This window comes from Prenolepis imparis, unplaced genomic scaffold (assembly GCF_030444845.1).
Source record: "Prenolepis imparis isolate NDT839.2.m4 unplaced genomic scaffold, iyPreImpa1.0 SCAF_14, whole genome shotgun sequence".
Lineage (NCBI taxonomy): Eukaryota > Metazoa > Arthropoda > Insecta > Hymenoptera > Formicidae > Prenolepis > Prenolepis imparis.
In genome coordinates this window covers 4,035,373-4,062,088 of record NW_028141172.1, presented here as the reverse complement: position 1 = coordinate 4,062,088, position 26,716 = coordinate 4,035,373, and the positions used below count along the sequence as shown (strand labels likewise).

The window sequence follows — 26,716 nt, the reverse complement described above, 5'->3', positions numbered from 1 at the left end:
GGCCAGACAGTTTCCAGCAAGATGGACGCCAACTGCCGCTTAACGACGTTCCGATACAACCGACCCTGCGTGTAGTTTCTCCCTTCCATCCCTTCTCTCCTCTGCCCTCCCCCTCGCGTCCCTTTTCACTCCTTCATCCTGCTCGGAAAAAGGGAAGAGAGAACTTTGCGGCCCTTTCTCGCTGCTTGAAATGCCAGGATCGATGGTCGACAGGGTTATCGAGAGGGTGTTCTTTGTACTTTGTCGAGTTACACGTCAGATAGAGAATACTTTGACTGATAAACACTGATATGGTTTAGTGACTTTTTCTTTTAACGAATATCATTCAGATGTGTTTGTGTTAGATCAGAAAAATTTATTTTTTAACCCTTCTGTCAATGAACGAGTACTCGGTTACCCAAAGCAGCTTTATTTAAATTTTAAATGATAAAAATGTCTTGCAACTTTTCTCCGCGCGCCTGAAACAAAATACAAAAAACCTTCTAAAATATAACGAGAAATAATGTTCGATGCCCAGCTGCTATAAAGAAATTGTCGCGAAAGGTTGGTACCTGAGTATCCATTCATTGATGGAAAGGTGAAAAGTTATGCATCGACAGAAGAGTTAATCTTCAAATGAATATTTCATTTTAAAAGATCTACTTATTATAGAATTATAAAAGCATTTTCTAAAATTCAGCAGAAACATGAGATTTTTTTATCTCGAAAAGTGTATCAAGAAGTCTGCGAGAGCTCTCAATGCGAACGTGAGCAAATCCATTCTTCGTATCCGCCTTCTGGCGTTTAACTGGTTGGCTAACCTCGTGTTATTGCGAAAATTCACGAAAGAAAAGACCTCCCAGACGCGAGCTGGGTTGCCTCAAAATTTCGCGGTGCAACGAAAATCACTCCTCATGAATTTGATTCTCTTCATCGCTTATGTAAAAATTCATTCGGTGTAAAAAGCTTATTTCGCTTCGTTGTATACAAATGTTCTGAATTTTCTTTCGTCTTAGAATGCTTGAGATCAAATATTTGATCTAAACTTCAAACGTATAAAGAATATTAGAAAAAAATATATATGCTACGTCATATTGTATTGTAATTGAAAAAGTGTCTTCTTGCTACTTCGAGATCGATTTTATCGTGCGTTTAATTTTTCAAGTAATTCCCAAATGAATTCAAAGACCCGAGGACACATTCGTGTTCAACTATTAGTTTCGTTTCGCACCTCGAGATATTTACATCGCGTTACCCCCCAGAGAAAGATGTAGGGACGTCGGCATAATGATGAATGAATCGTCAGGACTCGCAAGACTTCTGATGCTCATCGGGGAAAGAAAAGTGGTCAGGTTGTCGCGAAGAATGGTCCGACGAAGACTGATGACGACGAAGCCATGAGAAGGGTGGAACCCCCGAGTAAGGGATGAGGGCGACGGTAAAAGAGATGAGACGGGAATTAAGTAGGCAACGTGGAAGAGAGAAAAAAGGGAAAGAGGGAAACGTGAGAGGGAGAGAGAGAGAGAGAGAAAGAGTCTCGGCTTTCCCCTCTTTAATATTTCTCCGGCCATCTTGCATAGAATATCGCTTAGTTGCAATCTGCATTATTTTTCCTTTTAGTTCCAACCCTTCGCCATTTCCTCAGTCATTGCATCGCTTGATCATCTCGCGTCGCTCGCCATGCTGTTGCACGAAACTTTTAATGTAATTTTGGTATATTATTTCAACAACAGATGTTGAAATAATTTCAAGAAATTCAAGAGAAAACAAAATTTCTAGAAAATATGCAAAGCTTATGAATGTGTATCGCATTAAGTTTGATTTAGTAGGATTCTTAAATTTACCCTGACATATTTTAAAATATAAAAATATATATGTTTCGACAAAATATATAAAGGAAAATTTAAATATCTGCAAAAATATTTTCAAAAATTTCTTAAATACATATCTTAAAATACATATCAGACTTTTCATTTAGTTAAATTTTATTCAAATTTTATTTTTAAACGCGAGAATTCTAAAGCTTAGAAATTGAAAATTAAATGTCCAAATTATTAAATTAAAATTAGATTAAAATGTGAAAAATTCTATTATAAAAAATTTAATTTTTTTTCGTACCGAATAACTGCGCATTGTATTAGCTACACAAAAGATTTGAACTCAACTTTAAAATAAAATTCTTTTATTTGCCATCGAGCTGCTGAATTATATTCGCGTGAAATCCCAAGATAAAAACACGCTTAATTTGTTATGCACCGTTATTTATACCATGTCGCGAATGGGAGCGCCATGTCGAAAGGCAATATTTAATTTTCCCCTTTTGCCGCGTAATTACGCTCGCGTTTTCCTTCGAATACGCGCGCATTCGTTCGTTGTGAAGTGAATCGTTCATTAAATTACTTCGTCGATGCCTAACAAATGTTAAATAATTATAGGTCACCAAATATTATTCTCCAAATATTATTTTTCCCGAAACAGTAGAAACTATTTTGCAAATTTACAAAGTTACGTACATTGTTCCGATGCTTTCAATTAATGGATGTAAATGCTCCGTTGCTTTACGTAACATATTTACATATTTATTATACGTTTCATAGTATTATGTATTATGTCATTATGGAATTAATATAAAGAAGAAAATTTTAAAGAAAATATAAGTATAAAGAAATATATCACAAATTATAAATTTCGTCCCATCGAAAATGGACTTTGAAAGAGCACCGATTGTGTCGCTGCCGCTCGATCGATCATCCCTTAATCAATTTAAAAAGCAATTACACGCTCGTTAAGACCGGAGAAAAATGAATTGGCCAACGTTCCCGTCATCGGAATAGCCGTCGAAGTATGGCCGCTCATTTCGACTAAAATATTAGAAAACTGCAAGCGTGCATTCTTGTGTCGGTTGCTTTTCTCTCTCCTTTTTTCTTTTTCTCTTTGTTTTCGATGGTTTGTGCGTTGACCCGCTTCCGAGATTGTCGAGGAAAATTTATGCGCCGCGAAAAAACAAGCGAAGACGTGCGATCAACGTTCGATCATGAATATGTAGAGAAGTATGAGAGAAAGTCACCCGCTATAATATGCGTTGACAATCGCTTAACGTAACAAAAAGTTTTCCACATGTTATAAGGAAAGTGTGCCTAATATCATTTTTAAAGCCTCATATTTGGACAAGATATTGTCGAAAAAATAAAAATTGATAAAATCACATAGTTTACATAAACTTCTAACTGTAATAAATAAGCAACTCTTTCGATAATATAATCCATTTTTTTAAGTAGAAATATAAAATATAGTCATTTTCGATATATTGGTCACATTGTGTTTCTAATATCGTACATTTTGTTCTTAATTTTTTAAACGCTAGATTATATCGAAAAAACATTAATTTTAATTTATTAAATTTATTTTAAAATTTAATTATTAATATATATTTTTAAAAATCTATATTAAAAATCTTTTAGAAAAACGTTTCATAAAAAATAGCACACAAATTTGATAAATTACAATTCGAATACAAAATATAAATAAATTACAAAATAATAAAAAATTTAAAATTGTAATGACAGATTATTTTTAAAATAAAATTACATAAATATTCATAAATATCAATATCACTAGATGTGTACAATTAGGCAAATATTCGTGAAAGAAATATGGTATTTCAAACGAGAATACAAAAGTCTACAACTTAACTTTTATTAATAAAATGAAAAGACTGTAATCTACAGACTGCATATGTATTAAAAAAAATACCTTTACGTATCTTTTTCAGAAATTGTTTAAACACACATACGCGAAAATTTATTCAGATAAGCAAAATTGAAATAATTTACACTGACAAGCTGACTACTTTGTTCATTTTCACAACTAGATTAACATTATACTGCACAAAGAAGATGCGATTAAGCATAACAGTTTCCAAGAGGCTGCAACATTTACCAGTATAGAAATACAGGTATGTGCAATATTAAGATAATATACGATATTGAGCTCACTTCCCTCATATCCGTCTGCTGAAGTGCTCTCTTTTAAGGGGTAAGAATATACAAAATATAGACGATATATAATATTAGACAATGTAATATATACGTATACGGAAGAATAATGTCGAAGGAGCGAAAATAAAGCAAAGGAAAAAGTAAACGTGGCATAATTTAAGTAGAAGGGGGAGAGAGGGGACAGATAAGAAGCAAGAGTATCCCGTGTGATCTTTTTATAATTCCATAACGGGCGGGAGAGACGCGGGACGTTAATGGAGAACGGTTTTCCTTTCGGTATGGGCAAGCTGTTGCCGCGCGATGGCTGGTTTTCGAGCGATCGAACTTGAACCGCAGTCGAAAACGACCAGCGCGAGAGCACCAGGCAGCTTAACGAGGGGCTCGTCCTCGAGATTTTAATTTCCGACCGACATCCGCTTCCATTTGTCTTGGCTTTAATCGAGGGGGACGATGAACAGATATATATATATATAGATATATATATATAAATTCCCGAAACGCGCGTATTTGTCGAGGGAGCCAGGGACGAATGGAATTGCGGATAAGGCCTTCGCTTCTAGAATCTAAGGATCGTTACGTACCAAGGGATATTAATCGGGAATCGTGTTCGAGGATTTGAAGCGTTCATAATCGCTCGTTCTCGCGGCGCTTCCGGTTTAATAAGTCTCTGTGTGATCAAGTGGCAAGACATACCGCAAAAGGATACCTTGCCAGGGGGATCCGAGATGGGGAGCCAACTCCTTGGAAGTTCCTAATTTTCTGGCACTCGGCACGTTAGATCTAAGAACTTCTGGTTAAGTGTAAAGGATTAGCTCAATGTACAGACAGAGACATCACAGAGATTAATTAGCGTTACTTAAAAATTAAGGAGATTGCAAAATTGAATGATCTGAGAAAATGAAGGGGATTCTATTACATCTGGGAATTTAAAGTAAAGGATTTAAACATCCGTAAATAGAAGGAAATTCTAGATTATAGACTATTATTGATAGAAGACTCTGATAATAAATGTATGAGAATTTATAATGTATATATTTGGCACAAATAGGACATCTCGAATAAGCAGTATGTTTTTATATCACATAGACTCGACTTCTATTTCCTGATTATTCATCCATCCTCGCGATACATCTCCTGGCAATAGCAATGTTGACAGTGACGAGTCGGTGGCATCAGTGGTAATGGACTAGCCGGATGCAAAAAGCATGGAGAAAAGCGAAAAAACAAGAGAGAAAGAGAGGGGTGACAGAAGAGGGAAAGAAAGAGAAATGCGTCGCCAGACCCGCAGAAAGAAGAGAGAGAGGGATATAAGAGTGAGAGGAGAGACCTCGGCAACGTCATGCTTCCGTAAATGAACTACTTCCGGTCAATTATAAAAACCGCTGACTGGCGCGTACTTGTTAGCTGCTAAACGAAGATGGAAGCTCTCTCTCTCAAAGCATCTCGGTCTCTCCTCTTTTCCTTGAGTCTTTTTCGGATTCTTTGTTTGTATGGTTGTGGACCAGTCCTTCCTCCCGTTTGCTACATTCGATCCTGTCTTTCTGTCATTCTCCTGCTTTCCGGTATAATCGCGGAACAAAAGAAGACATTTGCCAAGATTATTATCATCGACATGACTAGCTAACTTTTGGTACATGGATAAAGGTTGAAGATAACAAAAGAAAAGAATACATGTTGTATTTATTTCATTTTAGATTTCCATTATATGCAATTTTTTACCGACATAATTTTTGCATTCACTTCGAGGCTAAAAATATGAATATTTTTATTCTATTTAATAAAATTATACTAAATTCTGAAAATTTTATTTTATCTTTTCCTTCTTCTCTTAAATTTATATATATATTTAAAATATTTATTAAATAATCCTATTAAAAATATTTTATAAAATTTTAATTTTATTACAATAATTGTATGTATTAAAAATAATAAATTTAGTAACATTTTAAAATATATAAAGGTTTTCACAACAAAAACACATTTATATATATAATATAAATAATAATAATAATTCTCCAAGCGTTTTATATTTTAATTAAAAAACTTTCATGTGTACAATAAAATGATGAGAAAATAATGTTTGTCCTACCAAACTATTACTTGTGTATTTTTCTGGCTGTATCAATATGACAATAGTCTTGTTCGCGTTCACCGACTTTATTTTCGCGCGCGTAGTAAATTAGCTTAAGAAGGCAATATCTCCCGGAGTCACGGAAAGTCTGGCTGAGAAGGGATTTATCTTCTGCGAGAAACTGGAGGCTGAACAACATAATGGCGAGGAAAAAGGTGGAGAAACACAAGAGAGGTGTTCAGGGTCAAAGGATGTGAGAAGAGGACAGGGGCTAGCAGCAGCGTCCCTTTGGTCCTTCGGCTCTTTTGCAGAGAATCCGGTCTGCATATGCATGGTCGAGGACGAGTAATGCGCAGCGAGCATACCATAAATTTAATAAGCCGAGTGGCGAGGCTATCTGAATCGAACTACGACGCGATGCGATGGAGAAGGATGAGAGAATTCTATTCGTTGCCGGCATACATGCCTTATGTACATACACATAACACGCGGATGCGATGCCACGTTCCACTGTGGTTTTGCCCTGCGTACGGCGTCGCGACGCCCTTTTACTAATACACCGGTCGACGGACTGCTACCCTAATACCGTAGCGGGCCGGTATGCGTGTAGGGTTCTCGGGTCTACATAGGAATGAATACACTACTGTCCCTCGTGTGTGACTCGGCAGAATTCGGTTTGTCCCCGTGAGATAGAAATTTGTCAATTTTTCAAGCCGCTCATGTGAATTTCAGTGCTCTTGTATAGGAGCGTTTAGGCAAGTGAGGTCAATTATTTCGATTATATCCGTTATATTACCATGCTTGAAAAAATGCAATGCAGTTAAATATAAAAAAAATTAAACAAAAAATAAATAAAATAAAGTAATAATATATAAAAGATAAAAAAATAGAACAAATTAAAATTAAAGATTTTTTAATATTATCTATATTATATTATCCAAGAATTATGAATATAACGAGGAAAAAGGAAGAATAAGCATTCTATTATTTTCAATGCGTTGTATCATTGACGAATTATGATTATTCGGTACATTTAATATTTCAATCTACCATTATACGTATTCTATTTGTCCTGGAATTCCAGAGACGCGGAACAGGTGGCCTATAACGAATAGGTACTGAGTTTAGCACACAGGCACAATGCTTAACACAATTTAGCATAAGAGCAATTTACACGGCATTATGTCGTGGAAGGAACGTATAGTCGGCCGATAACCCCGGGCCGGGGGTTTCTCGGCGGGGTTATCGCGCGGCAAAGGTTCATAATCAACGAGAACGATCACATCATAGTCGCTCTAATCGGCTCTCGCGTAGGCTACACAGGTTTGTTTGACGATTAATACCTTAAGGTCGCCATATAGCGACGTCCACCATATTTATCCAGCCGGGCACGGCCAAGGTTTGCGCAAGCATCGAGGTGCTTCGGTTCCGTGTTTGCTTCGAATTCAATTAAACCCAGATTAATCCCAAACGGATCGAGAGCGTAACGAGAGATATACTCGATCCTCTCTCGCTTCTCTCTGCTCCTTCAATCCTCCGTTCTTCACCGAGGAATGTTGATGCCCCTCTTCTCTCTCTCTTACGGAAAGTTCAGCCTAAACACTGACAGCAAGTTTCCCGAACGTGAACTTTGACCCAAATTTGAGAAAATTAAAAATAGAACATCCCGTACGCGTATTATATAAATTTTACGTACAAACGTGGAGCCGCGATATTATTAAATATCGCGTGAAATTAGATTTAAACATACATATGTCAAATTAAATTAAGAACACGTACACACATATACTCGTAAAGTTAAATAAAAATAATAAAATTGTAATCACAGGAGTGCGCGCGATTTTGTTAGTGAATTTAGAGTTTTCACGTCCACGGAAAAAAATTCCCTTTGAATCATTTTTTTCAAAGCAAGTTTGCGGATGCAACACTCGGGGGCACGATTTTAAAAGATTTAACACCAGCATTTAAAACATCAGAACGAGACGACGTCCGGCAGCGGTAGAGGAAACGCGAATATAAATTTACAAAGGAGGCCGCCATGTCGGAAGTTTCGTTGCATCATAATAAAACAGGGCCTGTGTGTTTGTGTCGTTCAGAAAATATACTCCCCGGCACTACGTATTTAGAGAATGACGTGCGTGCGTGGTGAAATAAAGTAGGGAGAAGTCGAAAATTTCCGCCGACACGTTTAAATTATGTCGTTTCGTCATTTATGGCGCATCCGCGCTTTTTTTCTATCGCGACGACAATAAAATTCGAGGAGAAACAGCAACGGTTGCTTTTTTTGTATTTTTTTAATATATTTTTTTCTCTATTTCGCGCAATGATTAATCGCGCGCTCTATATCGGGCAACCCTTTCTCGGCTCGTTTCCTCGCGTAATTTTTCCGGAAACGAACGCAACATCCGGTTTTCCGCGAGATATTTGTTAAAGCCGCTCCTCCTCCCCTTCCCTTCTCACTCGTTGTCAATTCTTTTTCTATGACAGCTATTTATTGATTTTACTCCGGTGCTCAATGCACTGTCACGGGAGCCTAGATTAAATTTGCCAATTCCATAAAGTAACATGCGAGTATAATAAATAAATATGCCAGAGAAATCTAGAATCTCTTGATTCCAGAATGATAAACAGTAGTAATAAATCCCATTAATGCAAATTGCATCCGGAAAATTAAATGCAGCTTTATGTTATATATACATATATAATAAAAAAATATATATATTTATATTCGACAAAAATAAATTAGATAAACCATCGTACCACTAAAGTAAAAATTATTGAAATATTCCAAATTAGAATATTGAGAAAGAGAGAGAAAAATTAATTCTGTCAAATAGTTTAATATTTAAAAATAATTATCATCAGAAATTAGGTAATTAATAAAAATAAACAGGGAGCGCAAATAAATATGATATTAAACATAATAAATAATAAATACATATAATAAATATATATGTATATATTATATTTATTTGCTCCTTGTTTATTTTTGTTTTAATATATAGATATTTGACGTAAGAGGAGATCGAGCGTAAATTTTAATTTAAGCCGGGAATCCGCGGGGCGTTAATCGGTGACGTAGGCGCCGCGAGGAACAAACGCGAGGGATACATTCGCAGGAGGATGAACGAACGGGCGACCATTTCGCATGACCGCAGAAGCAATTTGTCAACAGACTTCGCGGCGTATCCGCCGCGATTTAGCGCGGTCGCGCGTAAACACCGCGCGCGGAACATTTGCGCCTGTCTGTCCCGCTCGAAGTTCCCCAATTACGACATCTCGACACTCGATATAGTATTATCCGCCTTAGGGTTTCGGATCGGTCATTCTGACAGCCATCTGTCAACGCGAGAGAACGAGACAGAGAGAGATAGAGAGAGAGAAAGAGAGAGAGAGAGAGAGAGAGAGAGAGAGAGAGAGAGAGAGAGAGAGAGAGAAAGGCAATTAAATCTTGAGAAAAAATCAAAATTAATCATCTGCCAATGAACTTTGGGTTACCTAAAGCAACTAAATGTACCAGGACTTTCATATTTGGAAACCTTCTAAAATATAACGAGAAAGAATGTTTGCAACTGTTATTAGAAATTGTTACAGTGCATATCAAAAAACACGTGGTTAGTACTCATATATTGATGAATAGGTGACATTATGCATTGGCAGAAGGTTTAATGTTATTTTATATCCCCAGGAAACTTTTTCTCATTAATTTCGTTCGTGTAATAATATTGTGTGAATAAAAAATCATTATTGCATAAGGTCTTTTAATATAAAATCGTATTATATGCTACCTATGTAGGCGCACACTGGAGATTCTGAAGAATTAGCAATTCCAGGAAGAGCGTGAGGAGATGCAAAATATTCATAGAAACTTGAGTGACCGCCGATTGACCTCGACAAACTGGATTATTTTTTGTTCGAAAACGCGAAATTGTACTAGCGGAATGTGATTCGGTGCGCATTGATCGGCCGATCGGAACGACCTAGTTGTGAGAGTTATCGGAGCTTCCGAAGTACAAAAGTAAATCAACCGATCGAGAGCTGTGGAGGTTCGTTCCCTGTTTATCCAGTTTGCTATCCGCCACTTCGGGATACGGCACCTCGATAATCGCAATAGCCTGCCTCGAGAGTTGCACGCACTCTTATCGCAGCCGCACGTTCAGGGGAAACTCAACAATCCGACAAGCCGATGCAAAATCATGAACAAATTATCGCGCCGCTGCGTATTAATTAACTAAATACCATAAACCGATAAGCGAATAAACAATTATCTCCAGGATGTTATAAAATATTACAGATATTATGTTTTGAAAATTATATGCGAAATAAGAACCAAGATTTAATCCTGTCAATGCATAATATTTCACTTTTCCATCAATGCATGAGTACCAATTACGTATTTTCGATTCATTACACTTTGACAATTTTTTTATAGCAGCTACTTAGCATTGAACATTCCTTTTCATTGTATTTCAGGAGTTTTTCGAATACAAAAGTCCTTTGAATTTTGTTTTGAGAGCAGAACAATTTTATTCGGACGACGTTAAATCTAATTTCGCACAATTCTTCAGAGTTTCGAAGAATATTTTAAATTATACATTTTTTCCATTATATTTCATAAAATATCTCGAAAGGGTTAGTCGCAAAATAGATCCCAATATCTCTAAAGAAAGCCATGAAGCTTTTAATATCGGAATGCGAATCTCGTATTTACTTTTGTGTCTCCGAACGACGAACTCTTCGTAGTTTGAATTCAGGGACATAAAAATCTTACACATCCCTTCGAACGTACGCGGGTGTACGAAAAAGAGAGAAAGAGAGAAAGACTGAGAGAGAAGGCGCGAATAGATCTTTGAATTGTAGAACGTAAAAATCCGCAACGAGAAAAGTTGAATTTTGATGCTTGACTTTTTGCATTCTACGTAAGTGCGGGGGCTTGAATTTCGATGAAGTGGCGCGGCAGGTAACTACGGTTACTGAATATTGCATGAAATTAAAATCGATAAGAACGCGGCGCCGCGTCGCGCTACGAAATCACGCTTCGTCTCTCTATCGTAACTCTCGCGCGAACGATGATATATTGTGTTCGCAATTTCGATGCCGCCGCCGCCGCACGCTCATTTATTTATCTATGAAATATCGCGCGTTTAATCAAGTACAAGTAAGCCGCCGCCTCCGCCATTGCCGGAGGAGAATCATAGCTGGTTACTGAACTTGCACCGTAATCACCATTACTATCACGTTCTTGATCTTACGGAGTTCTTTGAAAGAGCAAGATGCCGCATTAATAAAAATGATTGATGGTTAACGCGGTGCGCATAGACCAGCTGTGTATCGGAGAACATAATAAAAATTAATCAATTTTATTTATCTTGTAAATTATACACAGAGAGAAATTTTCTCTTAGAATTTACCCTCAAAATCATGGTAATTGTGGGACAATATGGTGGAAAGAATTTTATGAGAATTTCTCTGATTAATATTTTTATCACAATAATAATAATAATATCTATTACAATAAAATGTAAAATGTTTTATCAATTTTACTATGCAGTTTAGTAAAATTAATCAACTATATATTTTATATTTTATTGTGATAGATATTCTTACTTTTATTGTGATAAATATTAATCAGAGAAATTCTCATAAAATTCTTTTCATACCATATTGACCCATGATTTTTAGGGTAAATTCTACGAGAAAATTCTCTCAGTGTACTTAATTAACAATAAGATTTGAGTTAGGTTTTCAATATAGAATAGATATTTAAATTTTTACAGCTAGTATGAGTGGATGATAGTGCGTCAGTTTCGAGGAAGAATTAATTGAAATTGATTCCTTGTGCACTAATTTTCTTTGATACGATATCGAGAAACTAAAAGAATCATGATTTGAGATTTTATTTTTAATAAACCCCTTTGATCACCTAAAGGAGCGACGAGAAAGATATTGGGGCAAAGTCGCTAAATCGGAAATCGAACTAGAATCTTTCTTTTAAATTATATTTACTGAGAAAGGATGCTAAACGACGCTGGAACGTTTAAATGGCGTCCTAACTTTTCCTTTATAGAGCCAGTTTGCTCCTAATTGCGTTACATATTTCTACTCGTAAGCCTTGTATTAAAGATATCTTATTTTCGCATTCAAGTGTAATTGCTTATCACCCTAACAACAATATTTTTATTCCCTTTTTATACTTTTTTCTCTTTCCCTCCCTCTCTCGATAGCACAAGCAGTTTATCCGGGTGTCCAGCTATTTTTCTGCATCTAATCAAAAAACGTGCAGGTGCATCTTGTACGGGAGATAAAGTGCCCGGGATCCCTCGGGATCATCCACGCGAAGAGAGATCCTCGCAAACGAGAGACGGACATCATGGGAATCGCCATCATGATTGAACGAGGCGAAGGCGACAGCAGGTGGCGCAGGCAGGCGCGATTTCAGGCACCCTTTATATTGGAATTCCTTGGATTTTTCTCACCGAGAAATGCCACAGTCGGTGCATCCCTCTCTCTTTCTCTCTCTCGCAGAATTACAATAACGACTGCGTCTTCTTTTATACATGGCCTTCCGCACCTGATGATCTGACCATAGCGTAGCGCTCGTCCCTTGAAATGTCGCGTTCCGAGAGTCGAAAAGAGAAATAAATTATAAGGAAAAATGCGCATAAAATGCATGGTACTCGAGATAGGAGAGAGATATTTCGTTATTTACGCCGTTATTATATTTTATAGAAAGATGAATTATTTACAATATTAAATTTGACTTATGCACGATATCCTATTAGTGCGAAACACAAGTCTTTTTGGTGGATTTTGCACGAGAAGTGTCCCTAGCGAGAAACTATTCCTCTCGTGTGCGATAACGTTTCCGGTATAAACGGAAATTAAGCTGCGAACGCTGATCTTCCTCCATATACTCTCGTTTCTCGAACAGAGATCGGAATCTTCGACATCTCGGATCTTTGATTTTGACGGCAACGAATGTTTGTACTTTCTAGCAAAAGGGGTGACAAATATTTTGGCTTTCGAGACCATCTTGTTAAGACGCTATTTATTTCTTCTCGAAATTCGATTTCGTCAAATTATAAATTTCAAATATATATAGATTAAATTATATTTTTCTAGTACAATGCGTATATTTCGTTGGCTATTGCAAATGCAGTGATTAAGTAAATGTCATGTGTACCTTCGATTGATTTACGGATTTTACGATAATTAACTTTACACGATTCAATAATTCCGCGTTATGATTTTACCTCCGCGTTTCGTGGTAAATATAAATTTTCCAAAAACAAAACGGATAAATTTTGAATTTTTCAATAAACGAGAGGCCATATCGATATTTCAGGTGAATAAAAAAAATTACACGAATCGGCGAGACCTAACACGCTAGTTGAACCCAAGCGAGGAAAAGGAGAGACTATTTTCTCGATCGTGTCGAACAATTTCTTCGGTCCGGTGAAATTTTTCGGACGACAGTGACGAGTGATAAGAAATATAACGGAAGTATACGGCGATCCATCTTGGAGATCCTTCCGGGTATTTTTATTTCTCTTAGCGATATTTCGAAAAGTCCTCCTCGCGAGAGATCCCTTCTTGCCCTATAGTGATCAGCGACGCGGAAGACACAGCCCGTTCGCGATGGTTCTTTACTTTCGGCAGTCGAGGATAAAACAAATATGACACTCGAGTAAAAATGTTCGCTTTGCGCAAGGATTCCCTGTTTATTTGCCGGCTCTAAAGTCTCGATCGAAAAGCAGATTCTCTCTCTCGGCTCGCTCTCTTTTTTTTATCGTTCTTCCTCTTTCATCTCGAAAGCGAACGAAAAACGGTTCAAACGACACAATGAGAGAACAAGACAAAATATTAGCTTAACTTTTCAGATCGAGAAATTAAAAAAATTGAAACTACCTGTATATAAACTGGAACAAACTGATATTTTTTAATCGTGAATTTTGTATTGAAAATTCCAATCATAATAATTATAGCTCGTTAAAAATATTAACAGGCTGAAATTGAATTTAGAATGTAATATTACTTTACCCTCTCGTGAATTAAATAAAAAAATCAATTTTTCATATGTAAAAGCGTTTACAGTTCCATACCTCAATATTGCAAATTGCACATAATTTTTATAATTTTCTTTTAAAGGATACACACAAAATAAACTTTAGCTTCTCGATATTTTAATGAAACGGCGAAATAATCGAACAAAGGCCCGTCCTCTTTATTTCTTGCTCGCGGAATATGCTAGATTACCACGTTTACATGTGTAACGCGCGTACATGAATGAAGAAAGAGGCATACATCCAACAATAAAGTGCTATTATTCAGCTACTATCCGTTGAGTGTGGTCGCGGTTTGTGTTCAGCCCCGGCTGGCCAGTGGCCAAGAGATTTTTGATATTTTTTGGCGACTCTCCAAACTGCATATAACCGGGCAAAATGTTTCGTTACCTTCCCAAACCCCCCTTCGCTCCTTCCTTCCTTCCTTCCTTCCGCGACGCCGAACTTATCAGGCTATAATAATCTACTCTTGTAATTTAATGAGTCTTCTTTCGCTCCAGTACACTCGTAAGTTATGTCTCGGCTAGTCTTACATTAGATAAATAACATCTCATTCTTGAACATTTGTGACTGTTGTTTTATTATTGTCGGTTCATAAAAAAAGGAGGAAAGAGAATCGCCAAAAGATAATTTATATTTCGTAATATTTATAATTATTATTATTTTCTAATTTTAATATTGCAATATTCAGTATATTTTGTGTGTATCAAAAGAAAATTATAAAATAATAACTAATTATACAATATAATTAAATAGTAAAATTAAAATAACAAAATTATAAAAATAATAACTGAAATAATAATAAAAATTAAAATAAAATAATAAAATTATAAAATAATAACTAATATTTAAATAAAGAAGAAGAAAAATCGTCATAAAATATTTAGTATACGCGTGTACTACACAAATTTTATATATATATATATATATATATATATATATATATATATATGGAATATTTTATGTAACAAGAGAGAAAAAGTTTCGCAAATAAAGATTGCTAGATTTCTAGAGAAATTCTGAGAAAAATTGCATCTCGTCTACATGCTTGCGATGTTTGGTCTCGGCCAATTTTCCCATCGTCCCCGGTCGTTTTCAACATTTCCGTTAATCCGTATCCTAACTCTCAATTCGTCTTACTAGGGGTAACCACCCCTGTTTGCCTCCTTCTGTCGGAGCAGTCGAAATCGCGGTCGCTTTTTCCAAACGAATCTCATGCTCGATTAATAATCGATCCCCCGCATTAGTCGAATCGGCTGATAAGAAGTCGACTCGAAGGAGACAAAATGAGATTCGGGAATGGAAATAGGAAGGGGAAAGAATTGATCACGAGAGAACGAGGCGTGTCGCATGCGCTAAACGGGCTTAGAGAAGTTACGTTTAATAAATTCTCCACTGTAAATCCTTCTGGCGAACGATATTTCCGGAAAACTTTGCCCTATTCCGAAGAAATCACTTAATGTTCTGGTATATCGACGATGCCGGAATAGAGAAACTGCGAGAAATAGGGAGGTCTCGGAGGCGCTTTGCTAACGGAAACCTTCGCTAGTAGAAACCTACCTCACGTAGGTTACATAGGTGTACATAGGGAACTAGGAGGGGCCTCGCCTGAAGTCTCTGAAAAATTTCTAGAAATTTCTGGAGCAAAAAATATGCCGCGATAAATAACGTAAAGTGAGTTTGACAAGGTTTCGAGAGAATAAATATGACGAAAATAAATCTTTCTTCTCATGGCAAACGCACTCGCAAACGCGCACACAAAGATACATATTCTTTCAATTTTATAAAATATAATTTTATAGGGAAAACAATTTTTTTTTATATATTTCTAAAATATTAATAATATTTTATATATTTTATGTTAATAATATTATAAATAAAAATGGCGAAATAATAATTCGTTCCACGAACGGAGTAATGCGATAATAATAAATTCGGCAATGCGTGATAATAAACTTTAATAAAAGCGGAAGATAAACAACATCAAAGCTGCTTATTGCAGCATCAATAAATGTTAAAGGTACGTGAAAAAGTGATATTTTACAACGTTATAATCTAACGCGGGAGATGCGTGGATTATGATTTCCTCCTTTTCTCTTTATTATCAGGAATAATTTATCAATATGTGGGCAAATGCATCCGATCAACCTGACGATGGAAAATAATCTGGCGTCGTTGGAGAGATACGAAAATACATAATAACTCACGGGAATTAATTTAATATTTTAATACCTAATGGAGTCGTTCTCTCTCTCTCCCTCTCTCTCTCTCTTTCTCTCTCTGCGCGAGTTACATTACATTCCCATTTCATTTCATAACTTTTGTGCTCTGGAGATCTCGTATAAACAATTTTCCAATTTTTTAATTTCTATCATTTTATAAAGTAATATTAAATAAATTTAAATAAAAAGAGATCCTACATATAATAAAAATATATGTGTAACATATTTGAATAAGTATATTAAATAAATTTTACATTTTTAAGAGAGAATAATAAAAATTAATTAATATTGAGTTCTCAACAATAAATCTTTAAATTTTTGTGATTGATAATTATTCTCTCCTCTCTTTCTGTAAAAAATCAGTGTATTATAAAACAATTAAAAATTTCTATCTAAAATCTTAAACCTAAGGTCATAAAAGAGATTTTATTTATATAATGGCTTTATTATTAATGTTTATAACATTTAGTTAATTAATGTAAAGAAAATTAAATAAAAAAATTTTTTAAAAGAAAGAAATATTTCTTAAAATAAAAATGTGTATGTAATGTATTTAAATAAGTATATCAAATAAATTTTACATTTTCAGGCAAGAATAATAACAATTAATTGATATCAATTTCTTAATAAAAATAAATCTTCGAATTACTGCGATTAATACTTATTTTTTCTGTAAAAGAAATAAAATAATACAAAATTCTTCTCTAAAATCTTAAGACGCATTTTACTTGTATAACGAAATTCTTTAATGTTTTCAGTATGCAATTAATTAACCATTTCTTATCTCGCGATATCCTTCGGAAGGACGGGACGCGCTATTCGGGTGACAACATGCAATTGCGAGGATCCGGGGGGATGGCGGGAATAATGAGGCAGAAATCATTTAAACAAATGCCAGTTATTATCGGCGAGAGTTTCCGACTTTCTTCCTTCTTCGCCGGCGTCTTCTGTCTTCCAGGCTCCTAGCCATGGGCTCTCTCCACCAAAACTCTCAACCAACTTTCCGAACATTGCACAGCCCTTGCTCTCTCCTCCCCCAGCACTTTCTCCCCCCGTCTTCTCGACTAGAGATGGGCCGACGCCGCTTTAACCGCAACTTCGTGTATCTGCGACGCGGAATCCATTATAATGCGCGGTAACTTTGTAGTACGAACGAGTTCGGGAACGTCGTCGCTCCATTTTGCCCGCTTCCATTGCCGCGACTCAGTTCTTCCAAACGGCGGGACAAGAGTTGCCCGGAGGAGCTGCTGCCCCCGGGGCTGCAAAAGAGTTGTTCTAGAGAGTTGCGAGAAATTTGCTTCGGGCTTTTGGTGAGATTCCGGGAGGAGTCAGGGCTCGGATTGCGGACGAGTTCCCGCAAAGGTTCCGGAAGAAGAGAAGTTGCTCAGAGAGAGATTCTAAAGAGAGAGAGGTTCCTTTAAGGTTGCCGAACTTGCCCAAAGAGCAGAAGCACATTTCACTGCTTATCTCTTCCCCGTGATATATATTTAATATTTTTAGTATCAATTTTTTTCGCAGGAATCTATAAAACTTTTTTATATTAAAATTAAATATTTATGGTCGGATTCAAAAATTCTTATCCACCTCCTCCTTACAAGAGTTGAGAGATTTCGCGGAAACTGTTAATCCAGAAATTCGAAAGTTCGAGTATCTCCAGTGCATTCTAATAGAGATGATTGCTGAGGAGCGAGAAATTGAAGTTAAAAAGAGGTCTGCGATTTATTTCCGTAAACAGACTCGATCAGGCTCTCGTTGGAACTTTAGTGGAAAATGTCCCGCGGTCCCTCGTGACCGTAAAAATCCTCAGGATCTTTTAGTGCGTTTCAATACGAATTGTCACGTGGAATAGTCCGGGATCATCGCGATGTCTTTATATCATCGAATTTTAGTGCCGCGGTTCCGTATAAATGTGAGAAGGAGAGGAAGAGAAAACGATGAAGAAGTCCGATCTTAGCTTTAGGAAGGTATGATTTTAATACAGCGGCTCGCGAATATAAGATGACGGTCAATCCGGCGATTTATCGACGTCGGTGCTCGCCCTCTAACCGGATAACGCTCATAAAATTCTCCCAGAATTCGTCTCGCGAAACGTGCAGTATCTCGATCTCCGATCGTATTCTAATGTTGATCCGTCCTGTTACATTGTAGCAAGTACGCTGAGAGAATTTTCTCTTAGAATTTACCCTGAAAATCATGGTGTAATCGTGGGACAATATAGTATGAATAGAATTTTATAAGAATTTCTCTAAATTTATCAAAATAAAAATAATAATATCTGTTACAATAAAATATAAAATATGTTTGATTTTACTAGGCAGTTTAGTAAAATTAATCAAACATGTTTTATATTTTATTGTGATAGATATTATTTTATTTGTGATAAAAATATTAATCAGAGAAATTTTCAGGGTAAATTCTAAGAGAAAATTCTCTCTGTGTATCAGCCAAGCACCAGCAATAATTTTTGATCCTAAGCTTTATCACTTCGGCTTTGACTCTTCTGTCAAATGTTCATCAATATATGAGTAACCATAACTGTGTGTTTTTGACACATTACACTGTGACAATTTCTTTATAACAGCTGATTTTACCCTTTCGTCAATAAACGAGTACTCGGGTATTTTTTATTTAAATACTGAAAATTTTTTGGATTTTTTCTCCGCCCGAAACAAAATACAAAAGGCCTTTGTATTTTAGAAAACTCCTTAAAATAAAACGAGAAAGAATATTCGACGCCCAGCTGCTATAAAAAAATCGGTTGGTACCCTGTTACTCCTACATTGATGAAAAGATGTAAAATTATGCTTTGACTCTCCTGTCAATGCATAATTTTACATCTTTTCATCAATATAGGAGTATCAGGGTACCAATCAAAGTTTTGAATATCCGGGTACATGTTCATTGACTGAAAAGTTGAAAAAAGATTTCTCTCTCTGTTTCAATTTAATTAAAAATAATATTATTAAAATTAAAAATGAGTTAATATCAATTAATCCTGCATTGCTCCTCTTCCTGTTCCTTTAATCGCGTAATTCTTACGCTTGTTACTCGCAATTGCCCGCGATCGACTTAATTCCTATATAATCCCGACGACTGTCTGTCCAAGTTCGAGATATCTTTGGGTAATGTGTAAGTTATGATTCTCAAAAGGGTTAAGTTTGAAGAATCCGGGATGATCCAGGATTGCCGGGGCTCTCGAAATCCGCCCTCCGACACAACGCCGTCGCCAAAGTCCTTAATTAAAGAACGTAATTCGCGGGCGTCGCAGAGGAGCGCGTCTAATTGTTTAATTCTTCGTCGACCATTAAACTTTTTCCACGACGGAATTGGCGGAACGTGATATCGAGGATTCGAGAGGAGACGAATCGACGACGGGCGGCGGGACGACGGTTGTAAGTGGAAAGCCCGGGATTTAGTGAGGCAATTAGTCGCTAACCTGGCTATTAAAACGACCGCGCCGCCACCAATTAGCACTCGCCTTACGTACGTTCGCTTCCTAATAACCCGTTAAGTCGACCCCTCCCCCTTTCACAATCCGATGTTCCGCGTCATTATGCAGCCGTTATGTCGTCGTACTGTATATTCGTCATTTCGCATATAGACCAATCTAACTGACAAACACAGAGGGACGGCCAAAGTTTGATTAGGTGACGCGCGTGATTGACGTGTGTGACGAAGATCAAGGGCTTAAAAAAAAGAAGGGGCTTCGTCGCGAGCGCAATTACATTTCGACGGCTTCTCAATCACGTCTCTGCAAAATTTTCCCCCTGCAAAGAATCCTGGATGCAGGATTAATTGATATTAACTTATTTTTAATTTTATTAATATTATTTTTGATGATAAAGATTTAAACAAATTAAAAGGCTTGAAATGTGTAAAAAAAATTTAACTTGACTGACAAGAAATTATTATTAAAATCATTAACTTCATTGAAAAGTTATTATTGAGCACATTAATATATTCATATGAACAACTGAAGAATAAGCTACTAATCTTTTTATGTCAATTAAAATAAAATAAAAATCTAAAATCAAATAATTATATTTAACTCTTTAATATATAAATATTTCTATAAATTGAATTAATCCCCCTAATTTCAATGAAATTGCCGCTAATATAATTTTTATTATATAATAACATTTTTAATTTAATATATTTCTGCTGACAGTTTGATGAAAATTTAATGATCAAAATTTGTCGCAAACACAATAAATACTAAATCTCTCGAATACATATATCGACCCAAGCAATGTTCCGAAATGTTCGCTTTTAAGCGGAATGGTACGTCTTATCACATTCTTTTTCTGCGGCAGCGAAAATAGCACCCAGCCACCTTTACGTGCTTTTTCCAGGCTAGCAACGTAAAATCACAGTCACGTAACCGTCACGGCTCGGTGCTCGGGTTTTACGAGCGAGGTGGACGACGTAGATATCCGTAGAGTCCTGGACGTGTGGGCGACTGGATGTGCACAGGGAAACGTCCTGCGTTCGAGAAAGGAACTACGGCCTCGGCTTCGGTCGCCCGGTAAAAATCGTAAAGACTGCGATGCCGCTCGAAGTCGCCGCTTCGAAAAAGACGTCCTCGTCCTGAAGTTCATCTTTTCAAGGTGGCCGGCGAAGCGACCGTAATTCGAGTTAATGGCCGTCGAAGAAGAGAAGGGCCTCGGGGCGGTCTGATCTCCGCTTGAAATATTGCTCTCGATCTTCCCCTCTTTCGTTCACTTTCCTCCCTCCCTCATCCCTTTGTATCCCCTCTTTCATCTCATCTTTGTTCCTTTCTTTTCCGCGCTCGCGACACCGAGCCGAAGCCCCTGATTAATAGTCCCTTCGACCAAAACTTGCGAGGAATCAATGGCCGACGATGACAAGACCGTTTACTACCGGGGAATCGACGGAAGAAGTTCGATTGAAGGAAAGTGGGAAAAGTGAGATCAAGGACAATCGACGAGATGGGTAGATTTTAATTTGACTAATTTATGACGAGCTTATAAGCGTCACTTTTCCATCTTTGTTGGACGAAAAATATAGTTGGCATATAGAAAGCTGATATCTTATAGTACAAAGACTTTTCTAATAAGCTTTAGTATTTTTTAAATTATTGACTATCATTTTTTAACGAAAAATAAATGTCTAAAAATTCTCGCATTATTTTATATAAAGATAAAATATGATATAATAAATATAATGTAATAAAATATAATTATTTTTAATATTTTATTATCGATATATATATACATATATCGATATAATATAATAAAATATTTATTAAATTATTACATTATAATATAATACAGTCATTGATTAATTTCTTTTTGTCAATTTGCATCGAATCAGTCGGGAACATTTTTATTAAATTATCTTCCCGTCAAATATTTATTATGGCTGAAAAGCTCTTTTTCAGCACTGGCTGAGTCATAATCATCGTTAATCCTAGGTCGATCGTGAAAGAAAAAAAAAACGCGAGGTCTCGAAAGAGAGAATAGGCGACGTTCCTTTGCGTTAATCGTCGCTTTATTGTCATCCCAGGACGATTCTTTCCGTAACTCTATTATCGGCGCCTCTCTCTAATCACATTGTGCTACTAATAAAAGAGCCACGAGGGTTCACGAGGGTTGAAAGGTGCGCCGTGATGGAAACGTCCCGCAAATTTTCTCTCCCCTTTCATCTTTTTCACTCTCAATGTAACGAAAATTATTACGCCGGTGCTAATGCGTGGAAGGTAATTTCAGCCCCGTCATATTTTGATCTGAAACGGCTTATTTTCCAACGCAGGAAATTCATAGCTTGAATGGGGATGAAAGGACGATTACGCATCCCCGTTTCAATATATTCATATTTTAATACCGCTAGCATACAACGCGCACTATTCACGTACACCTGTTTTATGATTTTGGTTATTAATCATTATTATTATTATACGAGGTATTTCACAGGGTTTAAACGTCCTAAGTTTAACTATGAATTTAGGACCCCCCGAGAGAGTAAGAAAGCTTGTCTGGAGATTTCGCTTAAACAAAGCGTTTGCAAGCGCGTTTTCAAAGAAACTTTCTTACTTATTTCGAGATTATTCATATTTTAATTCATATATTAAGTTTTGGGACATTTAATCTTAAAACGTCCGGTATAATTTTTGTAACATATTATACATTTTTTAAATAATTTTATTTGATTACTTATAATGTATAAAAAGTTTCTAAGAGAGAGAGAGATCACTTCTTTTAACAATATATTTCCTTCTTTTATAAATCTTCATCAAGTTTTTATTTAAATTCTCTAACAGAATTTCATTTTATTTTTAATTTTTCGTTATCAATTATAATATCGATTTCACCAAAGTGCTGACACCATCTTTGTGACATTTTTTAAATATATTGTGTTAAACGTGAATTTCAAACTTAATTAAAAATTTTAGTAAACTACTTTTAGCAAATAACTTTCAAGCATTCATGTGACAAAATTCAGCTATAAAGAGAAATTTAATTTTATTTATCTCTAGACTTATTTTAAATAATCAAAAAAATATTTAAATGAATATTCTTGAAAAGAGTATGAATAATGAATAAAATAAATTTAAATGATAATTTATTTCACTCAAAATATATGCAAGTGAAAAATATTAAAAATTTCTGCCAAACTGGGATGAATATAACAGAGTATTTTTTTCGCGAGCATTAAGAGAGAAAGAAAGCAAAAATTCACCGTCGATGGCTAATAAGTAGGCGGTAGAATAAATTCGGTGGTGCGGACAGGAAGTGGAGAAACAACCATAAACTGTTAACAAGCGTTCCACCACTAACGCTGAAAATTTCACGTAACATGCGCGACCGTTGTTCTTATTTCCCCCAACATCCTGCCGCTGGGGAGCGGAATGTTTCATTTATAAAATCCACATTCTTTTATACCCGCCATAAATGCGTAAAACGCCACTTGTCCCTCATCCTTTTATTCTCACTCTCTCTCTTTTTCTATCCTCGTACGTCGCGAAATTTATGCGACAACATTTGCCCGCACCGGACTCTATATTCCTACTTAACAGTCGCCCGTTATATTTTCACGAGGCAACGCGACTGTCTCGTATTTCACGGCCAGGATTATGCCGAACCCTTCAGCGCGTGGCGAGAAAACCGCCCCCGCGAGGCTTTTCCCAGGGAAATTTCCATCTCCCGTGAAAAATAATTACTGCGCAGCGTTTCGCGTCGCGAGGATTAGAACTCGGGGAGATTCAAGGAGTCACAATGAAATATTCCGAGAAATTATGTATATTTCTCACCATGTATACGTATATGAATATATAGATATATAGATTAGTTCTCTGTTAAAATAAGAGTCTCAAGATTAATAAAATAAAATTTTAATTTTTTAACTTGTGTATATATTTTGAGCCAAGTAAATTATAATTTTTATGTTCCATTTATTACTTACATATATAGATACTCTTTTTTATAAGAATATGTATCTTAGTATTTTATTTTATAAATTATTATTTGCGTTAAAACAAAAATCTCAAGATTAATAAAATTTTAATTTTTTTACTTGTGCATATTTTGAATAAAGTATCATTTTAGTGCGTATTAAAATAAGCTTAAAATAACTGAAAGAGTGTGTGTTAAACAAAAAATGAACGTCACGCATCGCCAGTATAAATATTATTATTTCTTCATTTTCCTTCAAGACTTGCAATCTCATATTGTTTGTGATACACATCTTTCTCTCTCTCTTATACATTATTTTCACAAAATTATTATATAAAATTGATGTAAAAACTAATGAGACTCACCGATACGATGTGCAGCAGCGAAGTTGTAAACTGTAAAATATAAATACATGGAAATTATATAGTAAAATTCAAAATAATTGATATTTCGAAAAATTAAATTATTATTTATATTGAGTTTTTTATTTAATTTATTATATAGATATTCAATTAAAAATATTACATTATTTTTATTAAAAATTTTTCAAAGATATAAACTTTTTTATAAAATTTGATAATTTTGATAAAAATTTAATTTCTTTTTATAAATAATCTAAATATAATAATTTTTTCTATAAATATATAATAATATTTTATAAATCTATAAATATTGAACACTTAAATAATATTAAATATTTTTTAAAAATAAAATAAGTAAATATTATTATATCTACAATACTCTATAATATAAAATCATGCACAGAAAATATATCTTGTAAATATGAAAATATTTAAGCTTAAATAAAGAATAATAAATGAATAATAGTATATTAAAATAAATAACAGTAATAATAAAATAAATAATAAATAAAAATTCACCATATAGTTGCATCCCCGTTGCCCGATGCCACCCTGGACTTCCTTTCTTCCTCTCTTTTTCCTCCGTTCCTCCTTGTTCCTTTATGGCACTCACACGCGAAATTCACTCGCGAAAACAATAGCTTTTTACAATCGCGCGTACTAACCCCGAAAATATTACGACTGCGCGGCATTTTGGCGTCGCGATTGTTGTCGTGGTCGACGCGATTTTTAATTTTAACCACGCGAACTTTGTTCGTCGCGTAACGATACTTGGACACGATGATGCGGAAGTACGACCGGAAACGCGTAAACGCCCGCTTAGAATACGATCGACAACGCCGAGAAACTCGGGAAATTCGCGTGGAAAGCGCGGACGATTATTCTCGCGATCCGCCATCGTAGACTCGCGCGCGCCAACTTTCGGCGGCTCGAGTTGTGACGTCACGCGCCTTCGGGAGAACGAACGTTGAGCGGGCGAGCGAGATTCCCGGCCGACGAGATCGATCTCGCGCGCGCGATCGCGATCACGATATTGATACGCGCGACGCGATCGGATTTATACGATAATTAACGACGTACGATAATTAAAGACACTAATTAATACTCACACTCGTACTTTCGCGGACCGGCGATGAACGCGCGAACGTTGATCATGAACAAGAACAATGCGAAGATAGCAACATTCTAGATTGCGTTCCGAAATATATTCATCTAGGGTGAAGCGCTCGACTGACCAATCGGGAGAAAGAGATCCTCGGTCTCCGATTGGTCGATCAAATTCTGCACTTTGGCGGACGGACTTCAGAACACAATCTAGAACGCTGCCGCCCTCTAATGCATTTCCGCATTGTTCGTGATCGATGTTCGCGCGTTCATCGCCGCTCCGCGAAAGTACGAGTGTGAGTATTAATTAGTGTCTTTACGTCGTTAATTATCGTATAAATCTGATCGCGTCGCGCGTATCAACATCGTGATCGCGATCGCGCGCGCGAGATCGACCTCGTCGGCCGGGAATCTCGCTCAGCGTTCGTTCTCTCGACGGCGCGTGACGTCACAACTCGAGCCGCCGAAAGTTTGCGCGCGCGAATCTACGAGGGCGGACGCGAGAATTATCGGTCGCGCTTTCCGCGCGAATTTCCGCAGTTTTTCGCCGTTGTCGATCGTATTCTAAGCGGGCGTTTACGCGTTTCCGCTCGTACTTCCGCATCATCGTGTCCAAGTATCGTTACGCGACGAACAAAGCTCGTAATTTTCGTAGAAATAGCATCGATTACGACAACAATCGCGACGCCAAAATGGCGCGCTATCGTAATATTTTCGTGATTAATACGCGCGCGATTGTAATAAATTATTAACGTTTTCGCGAGTGAATTTTGCGTATTACCATAAAGGAACAAGGAGGAACAGAGGAAAAAGAAAGGAAGAAAGGAAACCTTTTCCCCCAGGGTGGCATCGGGCAACGATGGAGCAACTATATGGTGAATAATTTATTTATTATTTATTTTATTATTACTATTATTTATTTCATTATAATATTATTAATTTATTATTTTTTATTTAAGCTTAATTAAATATTCTCATATTTGCAAGATATATTTTTTGTGAATTAATTTGTGTTATAGAGTATTATATGTATATATAATAATATTTACTTGTTTTTTATTTTTTTTAATGTTTAAAATTATTTAAGTGTTCAATATTTATTGATTTATAAAATATTGTTTATAATTTATAGAGAAAATTATTATTTACATTATTTATAAAAAAAGAATTAAATTTTTACTTATCAAATTGCATAAAAAAGTTTATATCTTTGAAAAATTTTTAATAAAAATAATGTAATATTTTTAATTTAATATCTATATAATAAATTTAATAAAAAACTCAATATAAATAATAATTTTATTTTTTGAAATATCAATTATTTTGAATTTCATTATATAATTTCCATGTATTTATATATTTTACAGTTTACAACTCCGCTGCTGCGCATCGTATCGGTGAGTCTCATCAATTTTTATTTAAATTTTGGATAATAATTTTGTAAAAATCATGTATGAGAGAGAGATGTGTATCGCAAAGGATGGAGCTCTTCTTCAGTGTTACCA

At 35.8% G+C, this 26,716-nt stretch overlaps 1 protein-coding gene across 1 annotated transcript in view; it reads right to left on the bottom strand.

Moving 5' to 3' along the window:
• Positions 1-26,716, bottom strand: part of Nlg3 (Neuroligin 3) — a 175,364-nt gene that overhangs the window by 116,272 nt on the left and 32,376 nt on the right. The window lies entirely within an intron of this gene.